The sequence below is a fragment of the Eulemur rufifrons genome, chromosome 7, assembly GCF_041146395.1.
Source record: "Eulemur rufifrons isolate Redbay chromosome 7, OSU_ERuf_1, whole genome shotgun sequence".
NCBI lineage: Eukaryota > Metazoa > Chordata > Mammalia > Primates > Lemuridae > Eulemur > Eulemur rufifrons.
In genome coordinates this window covers 119,851,083-119,861,414 of record NC_090989.1, presented here as the reverse complement: position 1 = coordinate 119,861,414, position 10,332 = coordinate 119,851,083, and positions in this window count along the sequence as shown.

Genomic DNA, 10,332 nt, shown 5'->3' with positions numbered 1-10,332 from the left:
TTCTTGGACATACCAAATAAAATGGAAGTTCTGTTATTAAAGAAGAAGGAAAGAATAGACTTTGGATTGCAACTAGCAGTTTCTGCCACAAACTAAATATTTCAAAATATTTTAAAATCTCATCTCTTTCTTTCCCCCTCACTCTTCAAGATCTAGCTCTTCTAGTGTGTTGGGAAAATAGGAGAGGAAAAGAGACAAGTACAGTAGTGCTTTTAGACCCAGAGTAGAAGGGGCAACTCTAGCCCTCCCACTCCACATGTCAGCTAGAAGGGTCCACAGAGCCAAGGAAATTTGCCCCAGAGCCTGAGAGGTGGCCAACGGACAGTAGTTGGTGGTGGCCAACGGACAGTAGTTGGTGGTAGAGACGAGATGTTTGGGTTGGGATGTGCACTTTAGGATCCTCAAAGTATAAGAAAGAACTGCAGGTAGGAAGAGAAAGGAGGTGGGCCAGAAGCCATGCTTGGGATCCAATTCTACCTGTGCTGCCACAACCTGGTGTGAAACTCCAAGGATTTCAAACACTCTAAGTTCAAACCTGGCCTTCCATGTTTTTTTAAAGATATATTTGTCAAAGTAGAGAATAAAACATATTTTACTTAAAAATTTGTTAGTTTGATTTATAACATGTAAATATTTAGACATACAGTATGTGGGCCACCATTTGTACTCCTGCTCTGGGCTCTGCAAATGTTCAGAGTGCACCTGGACACACATCTGCCCAACTGGGAAGGACTGCAGTTCTGTCTCCCGTGGTTACCACTGCTTCTCTGGCTAACATTAACTGGCAACTGAAGTTCTCAGTAGAAGGCACCCAAGAGCAGGGTCTATCTTAGGGTACATGTTTGCTTTTTTCTAGGACCACTTCTGGGTGTCTACTCCACTGCACATTGCCATGACATGGAAGAATATCTCTGGCTTGACCACTTCCAGGGCTTCTTTGGTTCATACTCCCAGCACTCTACTAGGACCACCTTGCTGGGCAACAGCTCCCTTATGTGGACTACTGCCAAGATAGCTCAATCCCAGCTATTTTTCTCAGGAACCCCTGAACAGGAAATACTCATCCTTGCTATGGTGGGAGTTTGGATTACTCGACAGCCCACCAACAACCCCCATTTGGCATTTATCTCTAGTTTCTTTTCCTTTGGTCAGATCAAGTTCTCAGCCCAAGAATACATTAAATCAGGAAACCAGCCTCCCCACTCTAATCCCTCTAATCCCACTTGGCACTGGAAACAGAGGAAAAGCAGAGCTTCTCTGAGAGGGGAACAAAAGTCTTGCACAACCATGAAGCTGGACTCTTACTCTTCATTTCTTGCCTCTTTTTCTATGAACTGGAAAGAGAGAGAGAGTTGGGGTGGTGGCTGGTGGTGGCAGAGCTGGTTTTATTGCCTCGTAGCCCTGAGGAAAGTGTCTGCAACAATTGAGGGTACTTAGAGTTTCACTGTCCTCAACTGTGAGCCCTTAGCACCAATTCTGGAACAGGAAAGGTACCATTCAGCAATATCAACCTACTTTACCAAATCTTAACCCTTATTCGCCTTGACCATTCTGAAGAAATTTTCTTATCATTTATAACAACTTTCTTTCTATTTTTTTTTTATTTTTTTTATTTTTTTTATTTTTTTTTTGACAGAGTCTCACTCTGTTGCCCAGGCTAGAGTGAGTGCCGTGGCGTCAGCCCAGCTCACAGCAACCTCAAACTCCTGAGCTCAAGCGATCCTCCTGTCTCAGCCTCCCGAGTAGCTGGGACTACAGGCATGCGCCACCATGCCCGGCTAATTTTTTTTTTCTATATATATTTTTAGCTGTCCATATAATTTCTTTCTATTTTTAGTAGAGATGGGGTCTCGCTCTTGCTCAGGCTGGTCTCGAACTCCTGAGCTCAAACGATCCACCCACCTCGGCCACCCAGAGTGCTAGGATTACAGGCGTGAGCCACCGCGCCCGGCCACAACTTTCTTTCTAAAGCATTTTTCCTCCATTGTTCTGTGACTTTGCATTGGCTGAGTTTTCCTATTAATATTTCTGAGTATTCTCTTTCTCTTTTTCATTTGCTTCTTATTCTCTCATTTCAATTTGATATTAATACTCCTAAATTGAAATCTATATCTGTCTCACTTATTAAACCATTTTTTAAGCTAAAAAAAACTTATTTTTGATGGCCTGGTGCATTTGTTCATTATTTTTGAATGAACGAATCAATGAGTGACTTATGAATTCACCTCCAACCCCCATTTGGCATTTATTTCCCATTTCTTTTCCTTTTGTTTCCCATTTCATAAACCTACTCTGGCATCTCCTCCACTCTAATTAATGGCTTAAATTATCCCTTCTTGAAGAACTATTATATCAACATCTTCCACCTTCAGCAAGATGTTCTGGAGCCACCTTAAGATTTATATGTCCCAAACCAAACTCATCATCTTTTCCCCAATGTTCGGATCTTACTTTGCTCTACTCCATTCCTGTTTTTAAATTTTTTTTTTTTTCTTTTTAGAGACGGGGTCTCACTCTGTCACCCAGGCTGGAGTACAGTAGCGCAATCATAGCTCACTGCAGCCTGGAGCTCAGATGATCCTCCCGCCTCAGCCTCCCAAGTAGTTGGGACTACAGGCTCTACTCTATCATTATGCCATTGGTCTCTCTCAAGCTTATAGCCTTGGAGGTACCCTTCGACCACTCCCCCACGGTGTCTTATTAATTTTTTTTCTTAAAAAGAACAACAAATCACTTTATTACAAATTGTAATTTGTTTATTGTAAATAATTTACAAACACAAAGAAAAAAAGACCATCTATAAATCCACCTGTAATACAGTTCACCCTTGAACAACACAGGTTTGAACTGTGAGGGTCCACTCATATGAGGATTTTTTCAACCAAATACAGATTGGAAATACAATATATGGGGGAGGGCCAACTTTTCGTATGTATGGGTTCCACAGGGCCAACTGCAGAACTTGAGTTTGCATGGATTTTGGTATACTCAGGAGTTCTAAAACCAATTCCCTGCATAAACAGAGAGATGACTATAGTTTGTAGTCTTTATGAACTTCTATTTATGTGTACACACACAAATACATATAGATTTCTACCAAAATGGGATCATGAATATAATTCTATTTTGGAACTGGTTGTTTTTTTTTTTTTTTTCACTTGACAATATGCCACATGCATTTTCCCATGTCATTAAATTTTCTTGTACAATGGTGGTTCTGAAATTGTGGTCCCTGGCGACATTAGCATCACCTAGGAACTGATAAATTGCAAAATATTGGACACCACCTTAGAACTTCAGAATCAGAAACTCTGGGGGTGAGCCTAGAAGCCGTCTTTTAACAAGTCCTCCAGGTAATTCTGATGTACACAGAAGTTTGAGAACCACTGTTCTACAGTATGACTTTTTAACAGTTGATAATATATCATTGAATAGCAATACCACAATCTATGTCTCTATCCTGCTATTGTTGGACATTGAAGTTATTCATTTTTCACTCTTTAAAAACAGTGAATATTTTTGCAGTTAAACTTTTAAGACATCCATGGGATGAAATAAATGTCTATTTTATTTAGTCCATTGAATCTAGGGGTTCTTTTATATAGCAACTTAGCTTTTACCCTAATACACCTTCTTCACCTCAGCCTTATGGTAGACTTCTAAAACAGATCTCCCAGTATAAGTCTCCCAGACCTATAATTCATCATACCCAGCACTAACTTATTAAACTACCTAAGACTCATTTTGTACAAACAGCACCACCCTCCTCTCCTCAAGAACTACTGTTCATTCATTCATCCACTCATTATTTCAGGTGCTATGCTAAGTATGTTTGGGTCATTGTCCTAAGTGCTAGTGATACAAGAAAAATAAAAGTATATTTATTTTTCATTTATGAGTCCTTCCTCTTCATGTGCCTCATAGTCTAGTCACAGAGACTGACAAAATTGACAATCAAATATTCACAGAAATAAATATTAATAGAAAGTTATAACTTTGATAATTGCTCCAAATAAAAGGAGCATAGTACTAGGAGACCTATAACAGAAGGATTTGATTTAGTTAAAAAAGTGAGGGAAGGCTTCTCTAGGGAAACGTCAAGCTGAGATATGAAGGATGAGTAATCCTTATAATGAGTAGACACTAACTACTGAGAAATGCATCTTCCACCCAGTAAAGGCAATGACCTGGCAGAAAGAGAGAACATGGTGCATTTGAGGAGTTGACACAAGACAGAAGATCAGTGTGGCTGGTGCAGAGAGATTGGAAGACAATACTAGATGAGTTATAAAGGTAGGTAAGGTCCAGGCCATGTAGGGTGTTATGGGCCATGTTAAGAATTTTTGTCTTTATCATATGAACATTGAGAAGTCATTAAAGAATTTAGGTTTGAGAGTGGCATAATCATGAAATATTTACCTAGATGGGCTAATTAATTAATTCTACCCTAGACTTCTGCTCTTTTTCATTTATATTCTCCCCTGAGCAAGTCGCCCACTTTCAAGTTGTGAGAAACTATACAAAGGGGACTGAGAATGAGTGGCCAAAGCTACAGGAGAAAATTAGGTGTGTGTTACGTCACAGAAGCCAAGAGAATGTTTTGTGAAGGAAGAAATAAAAAAGGAGAGAGTGATCCATAGTATTCAATGCCACTGAAAGATCAGATAAAATGTAGACTTCATATGTCCATGGCTTCCCAATGCCTACAGGATAGAGCACATTTCTTACTCTGGCATTCAAGTCCTACATCAATTCTATCTTTACCTACCTCTCCAACATTTTTTGCTATGACACATCTAAAATGAGCCTTTTAGATAAATTATACTATTTATTTTACCTAAAACACATATTGTGCTCTGCCTACATATCACCATTGGATGTATTTCTGTCCATTACCACTTATCTAAATCCTATCAATTTTCTAGGTCCTGTCCCTATTTCACTTCCTCCATGATCACTGCTGTGGTGGCCATAAGAATGTACCTCTCAGATCTTCAATCATAGAGAACATTATTGACTGAGAGACCCAGTTACTGCCCTCTGAAATTCATCACTGTGTTTGCACCAGGGCTCTGCTTCCCACAGGCTGTTCGCAGCCAATAACTGAGCATGGCAGAGATACCAAGGCACTCAATTCTGAGAGGTGCTGGATTCCTCTGACAGGCGACTTTGGCATGAGAAATCCCAAATGGCTTTATCAAACTTTCCTTAGAACTGCAATGGGGTGTAAGATGCTTCCATCCTACCCTCCTTCCTTCACTCTGGGTCAGACTCACTCTAATAGCTTTCCCAGCCTCCTCTATTTGCCTGTTTTATCTCACAGGTATTTCCTCTAATAAATTTCTTGCACAATTAATTTTGTCTTCCATCTACTTCTCAGGATCCCAGACTAACACAGATGTTACCAGGAGTGGTCAAGAAAACAGTTGGTAAGATGGGAATTTGGACTGGCTCATCCACTGCCCAGCAGACAAAGAGGATGCCATCCTGGTTAGCAGATGGGGCACACATACTCCTTGGCAAAAGGTGGTAGCTCACCTGCAAAAGAGTTCATGAGTGTTGAGAAACACTTCCACTGGGAAAATGCCCCAGTGGAAGGGAATGCTATGGTAGATGTGATGATGCAGGCATTTGAAAAAAAGGTGGGGCAAGGGGGACAACTTCTATAAGATAGTAAAGTTGGTGGTTACTACTAAGTTGTATTGATGTACTACAGAGAGATAACGAGAGACTGAGGGAAGTTAACAAGCAGTTTTTGGTTAAGTAAGAGAAACATAGGGCCTTTGGGATAGCTTACAAAGAGAGGGAATACACAGCTAAGTGGCAGACTCAAGATCAAATTTCTAGAGTAGCAGAGCTCCAAAGACATTAGAGTGCTCAGCCAAGGCAGGTCTGGCATGGCCTTCGAACAGTGCTGCAGTCCCAGTGTAGAGGCAGCAGTCTGGACAGATAGGGGTCCTCAATAGGAAGGATATATGGGTCTGGGAAGCAAAAGACAGGAGCAGGAGTGACCCCACTTATTGTCACACTCAATGTCCTGCCCCACTGAGGGATCTTGTGCTTCCTGTCCTCACAACTCTTTTTTTTTTTTTAGTGAAAATATCAACATTTCATTCATTTTCTTTTCTTTTTCTTAAGCAGATACTTTAGTCTCCAAAGGCAGGCCCCTCCACTGGGGCTATACCTCTTTACCTTGATATGTTGGACCCAAGTTTTCATGCCTGACAATTTTTAACAAGATGTGAGTTGTAGGGGAGAGGGGTTAAAAAAAAAAAGATGTGAGTTGTTATAGGTACTTCATAGGGTCTTCCACTTCTCTGCTTCCAACTGGTTCCCCAAGACTCTTTCTGCAAGATTAGAGATCCTGGTCCCTAAAAAGGGCACACTCTTGCCACGGGATACATCAAGGATCCCACTGAACTACAAGCTGCAGCTGCTGTCAGGGCACTTTGAACTCCTCATGTACAGGAATCAGCAGGTGAAGAAAGGAATCACCACCTTGGAGGAGTAACTGATCTGCTCAGCTGAAGGGATGCTTTTATACAACAGGGACAAAGAGGAATACACGAGGAAGCCGGGTGACCCACTTGAGTGCCTCCTGGTACTCTCTTGCTCTGTTGTAAAATGAATGGATGTGTAAATCAACCTTGGCCTGAGAAAGGTAGGGTTAGGGTTACCTGTCTTGTTCAGACCCATCCAGAATGAAAGTTTGGTCACCTTACCAGGTAAGTCACCAAGACCTGCCAAGGTGAGGGAATTTGAGATTGGATAGTGCAGGAGGCAAAGATGAGTACACTGAAATCAATTGCAGCAATAGAGGCTGTAGTTCCTTCCACTAACCCCCCTCTTCTGAGTTTCCCCTCAGGAAGACAGACGCACAGAAACCACGGAGGAGCTGCTCCCTAAACCTGTGTGGTGTGAAGGGTAGAATGTGGTGGCCATAAGAATGCATCTCTCGGATCTTCCACTGCAAGAAGTCTAATTGACCAAGGGCTCCAGCTGCTGCTCTCTGAAATCCATGGCTTCTGCCGTCTGAAGCCATGCTTCTTGAAGGCTGCCCCCAGCCAATGAGTGAGTGTGACAAGGAAACTGTAGCAGGTCCATTCCTGGAAGATGGGACTTCTCTGGTGAGTGACTTTGCTCAAGGACTCCCTGATGGTCTTGCTCAACTTTCTGCTCTGCAGTCTAAGATCCTTCCACCCAACCTGCCTTCCATCCTTCCCTCTTTTCCTCACTCAGCGTCAGAATCACTTTACATTCACAGTCTGACGGCTCTCATGGCCTCCCCTGGCTCCCTCCCCATTTTTTCTCCCAGGCATTTCCCTAATAAATTTCTTGCACATTTAATCCTGTCTTTGCATTAGCTTTTTGGCAGACCTGCACTTAATACCTGCCCTAAGTCCCCACCTGTCAGCAATAACCTTCTGCTTTAAACTCTTTTTTTTTTTTTTTGAGACAGAGTCTCGCTCTGCCTGCTGGGCTAGAGTACAGTGGCGTCATAATAGCTCACTGCAACCTCAAACTCCTGGGCTCAAGTGATCCTCCTGCCTCAGCCTCTGGAGTAGCTGGGACTACAGCCACCTAAATTCAACCATCACAGGAAAGAAGTTATTAGGGGCACTGAGTGGTTCAGACAATCCTGTGCCCCAGATTGATGTTTTCCACTTACTTAAACTTCCTAGAGTACTATTTCTTTTCCCATTCCTCAAACCCACTATGCAAAATAGTTCTCCATCCTTCCAGGGTCCTTTAATCCTCAGTACCCTGTCCCATTCCCCATACATTTTACCACATACAGTGGCCTAGTAGAGGGTGTGGCATAGATAGCTGTCAACCAAAATTTGTGATCCCCTTCTGTTGTGTGGAGTTGTTGCTGGAAAGTGGCTGGCCAGCCAGGAGCTACCTTGTCAAGCTTCCTGCTGCATCCAGGTGGAGCTGGGGTCTTTAAACAGGACTTCCTTTCCACTTGTCTCCTTTCCCATTCTCCAGTTGAATACAGAGGACTCTCGGGATGGTGGGCTCACAAGATGGAATAAGCTCGGGTCTTTGAATGACCACGTGGAGGAAAGCTGCCCTCCATGTGGAAGAACACCTACAGTAGACTATTAGAGTGAACAATAGCTTCTATTATATTAAGTAGCTGACATTTTGGAGTTTGTTACAATCTCTAGCAATATTCTAAATAATATAAAGGTCCTTTATCCTTTTCTTATCTACTCTTCATCTTAACTCTCTTCTATTTATAGGGAGTCTTCTACTTATGGGACCCTTGATGTCAAATGGGCTGGATCCTTCTCATGCTAGGGTGTGAGCATGATACTTATTCTCTGCCAATCTGATGTTCCCACTCAAACCTAGGAATGGAGGAGTGATACAAAGATACATCATAATACAAAAACTATTCACAGTGGTGGGATAACCTTGAAAATCCAGAGGCAATGACAGCAAAGTCTGTCAATAGTGGTATCTAGGTCAATGTTGAAACCAGACTGTTCTGGTGGCATGATCTTATCTGTGTTTTCCTGCTTCTAGATTATCTTGCTTTTGACTCTTCTCCAATCACCTTGGCAATTCTTTCCTTCCAATAATTAATTTTCTTTTTCAGGTATTCAGGAGTTCCCATCTATACTATTACTCCCCTCTGCACTGGACTCTCCTCCCAAGCTAGAGTGGGATTATCTTTATCAAGCACATAGTGCATACCCAGTACTTTACATATGTTATCTCACTTAATTTAATACTTCCATTATAGAATAATACTATTCTATAGGGTCAGTATTATTATTGCCATTTTACAAGTGGGAAAACCTAAGCTCAAAGAAATTAATTGATTTGCCCAGTCACACTGTTTATTAGTGTCATTTGGAATTCAGTTTTTATGGCACCAAAGCATGTTTTCAATTGTACTAGAAGCCCTTCACCAGCTCATAATTATCATAGCGCTGATTCTGGAAGTAAGGAATGCATCAATATTTACTCAATCCTTTCCTACATATAAAAGGGGTTGTAAGGAAAATTCTGTTCTTGCAGCTGTTTTCTAAGCCTTCAAATAAATAGTCTTCAAATAGTACTGTTTTTCTTTTCCTTTCCCTCCTTCTGTCTTTTTTTTCTTTCTTTCCAAAGCAACAAACCAAGAGTAGAAGCAGAAGGTACAATGGTGTTGTCATTTCATTTAGCTCCCTTGCTGACTTCCTTAGACTGATTGTAGTGCAGTCTAAGATGCTTCTTCCTAACCTTCCTTCTTATTCTTATTCACTCAGGGTCACACTTGCATCAATCACAAGTTAAAATTTTGGGGAGAATTGGATGGGATGAATCATACCCTAATGAAAAGTAATTATCCTTACTACTTTTGATGTTCCCCAGTGAGTACATTGCGAGTGTCACTACCGCCCTTGGGAAACTAGATAGGTTTCCCATGCTTCATGGGAAAGAAGCTGCCTCTACTGATGGAGCTGAGGGTCAGATAATTCCCCCTTCTAAGAGAAACTGGATAGCGAGAAAGTTCATTCAGTGATTGAATATCTTCCATGTATCAGGAACTATTGGGTACTGGAAACATAGAAATAAAAAAGATAGAGTCCTTACCCTAAATAAGCTTATAATCCAGCAGGAGTCATATATAAATAGCTTATTTTTTTTCTCATTTTCTAGATGTTAACCTTAATTGCTTTAGAGCAGCATAAACCATACATAAAGCTCAAAATCGGCCGGGCGCGCTGGCTCACGCCTGTAATCCTAGCACTCTGGGAGGCCGAGGTGGGCAGATCGTTTGAGCTCAGGAGTTCGAGACCAGCCTGAGCAAGAGCGAGACCCCATCTCTACTAAAAATAGAAAGAAATTATATGGACAGCTAAAAATATACATAGAAAAAATTAGCCGAGCATGGTGGCACATGCCTGTAGTCCCAGCTACTCCGGAGGCTGAGACAGGAGGATCCCTTGAGCTCAGGCGTTTGAGGTTGCTTTGAGCTAGGCTGACGCCACGGCACTCACTCTAGCCTGGGCAACAGAATGAGACTCTGTTTTAAAAAAAAAAAAAAAAAGAAAGAAAGAAAGAAAAAAAGAAAAGCTCAAAATCACCCATTACAACAGAAATAATTGTGAAATTAGCATAATTCCTATAGCCTTTTAGAAATGCAGCAGGAATGATAAAAGAAAAAGAAGAGAGGCCACTAGTTAAAAGAAGCATTTCTTTATCTAATACTAAGACTCTTGTCTTAGAATTTTCTAAGCATCTGGAGATGGATAGGAAAAAGGAGGATGAAGGAAAAAGAGAGTATTTCTTGTATCAAAGCTATATGTTAGCTTAAATGCAACACAGTATTAGTAT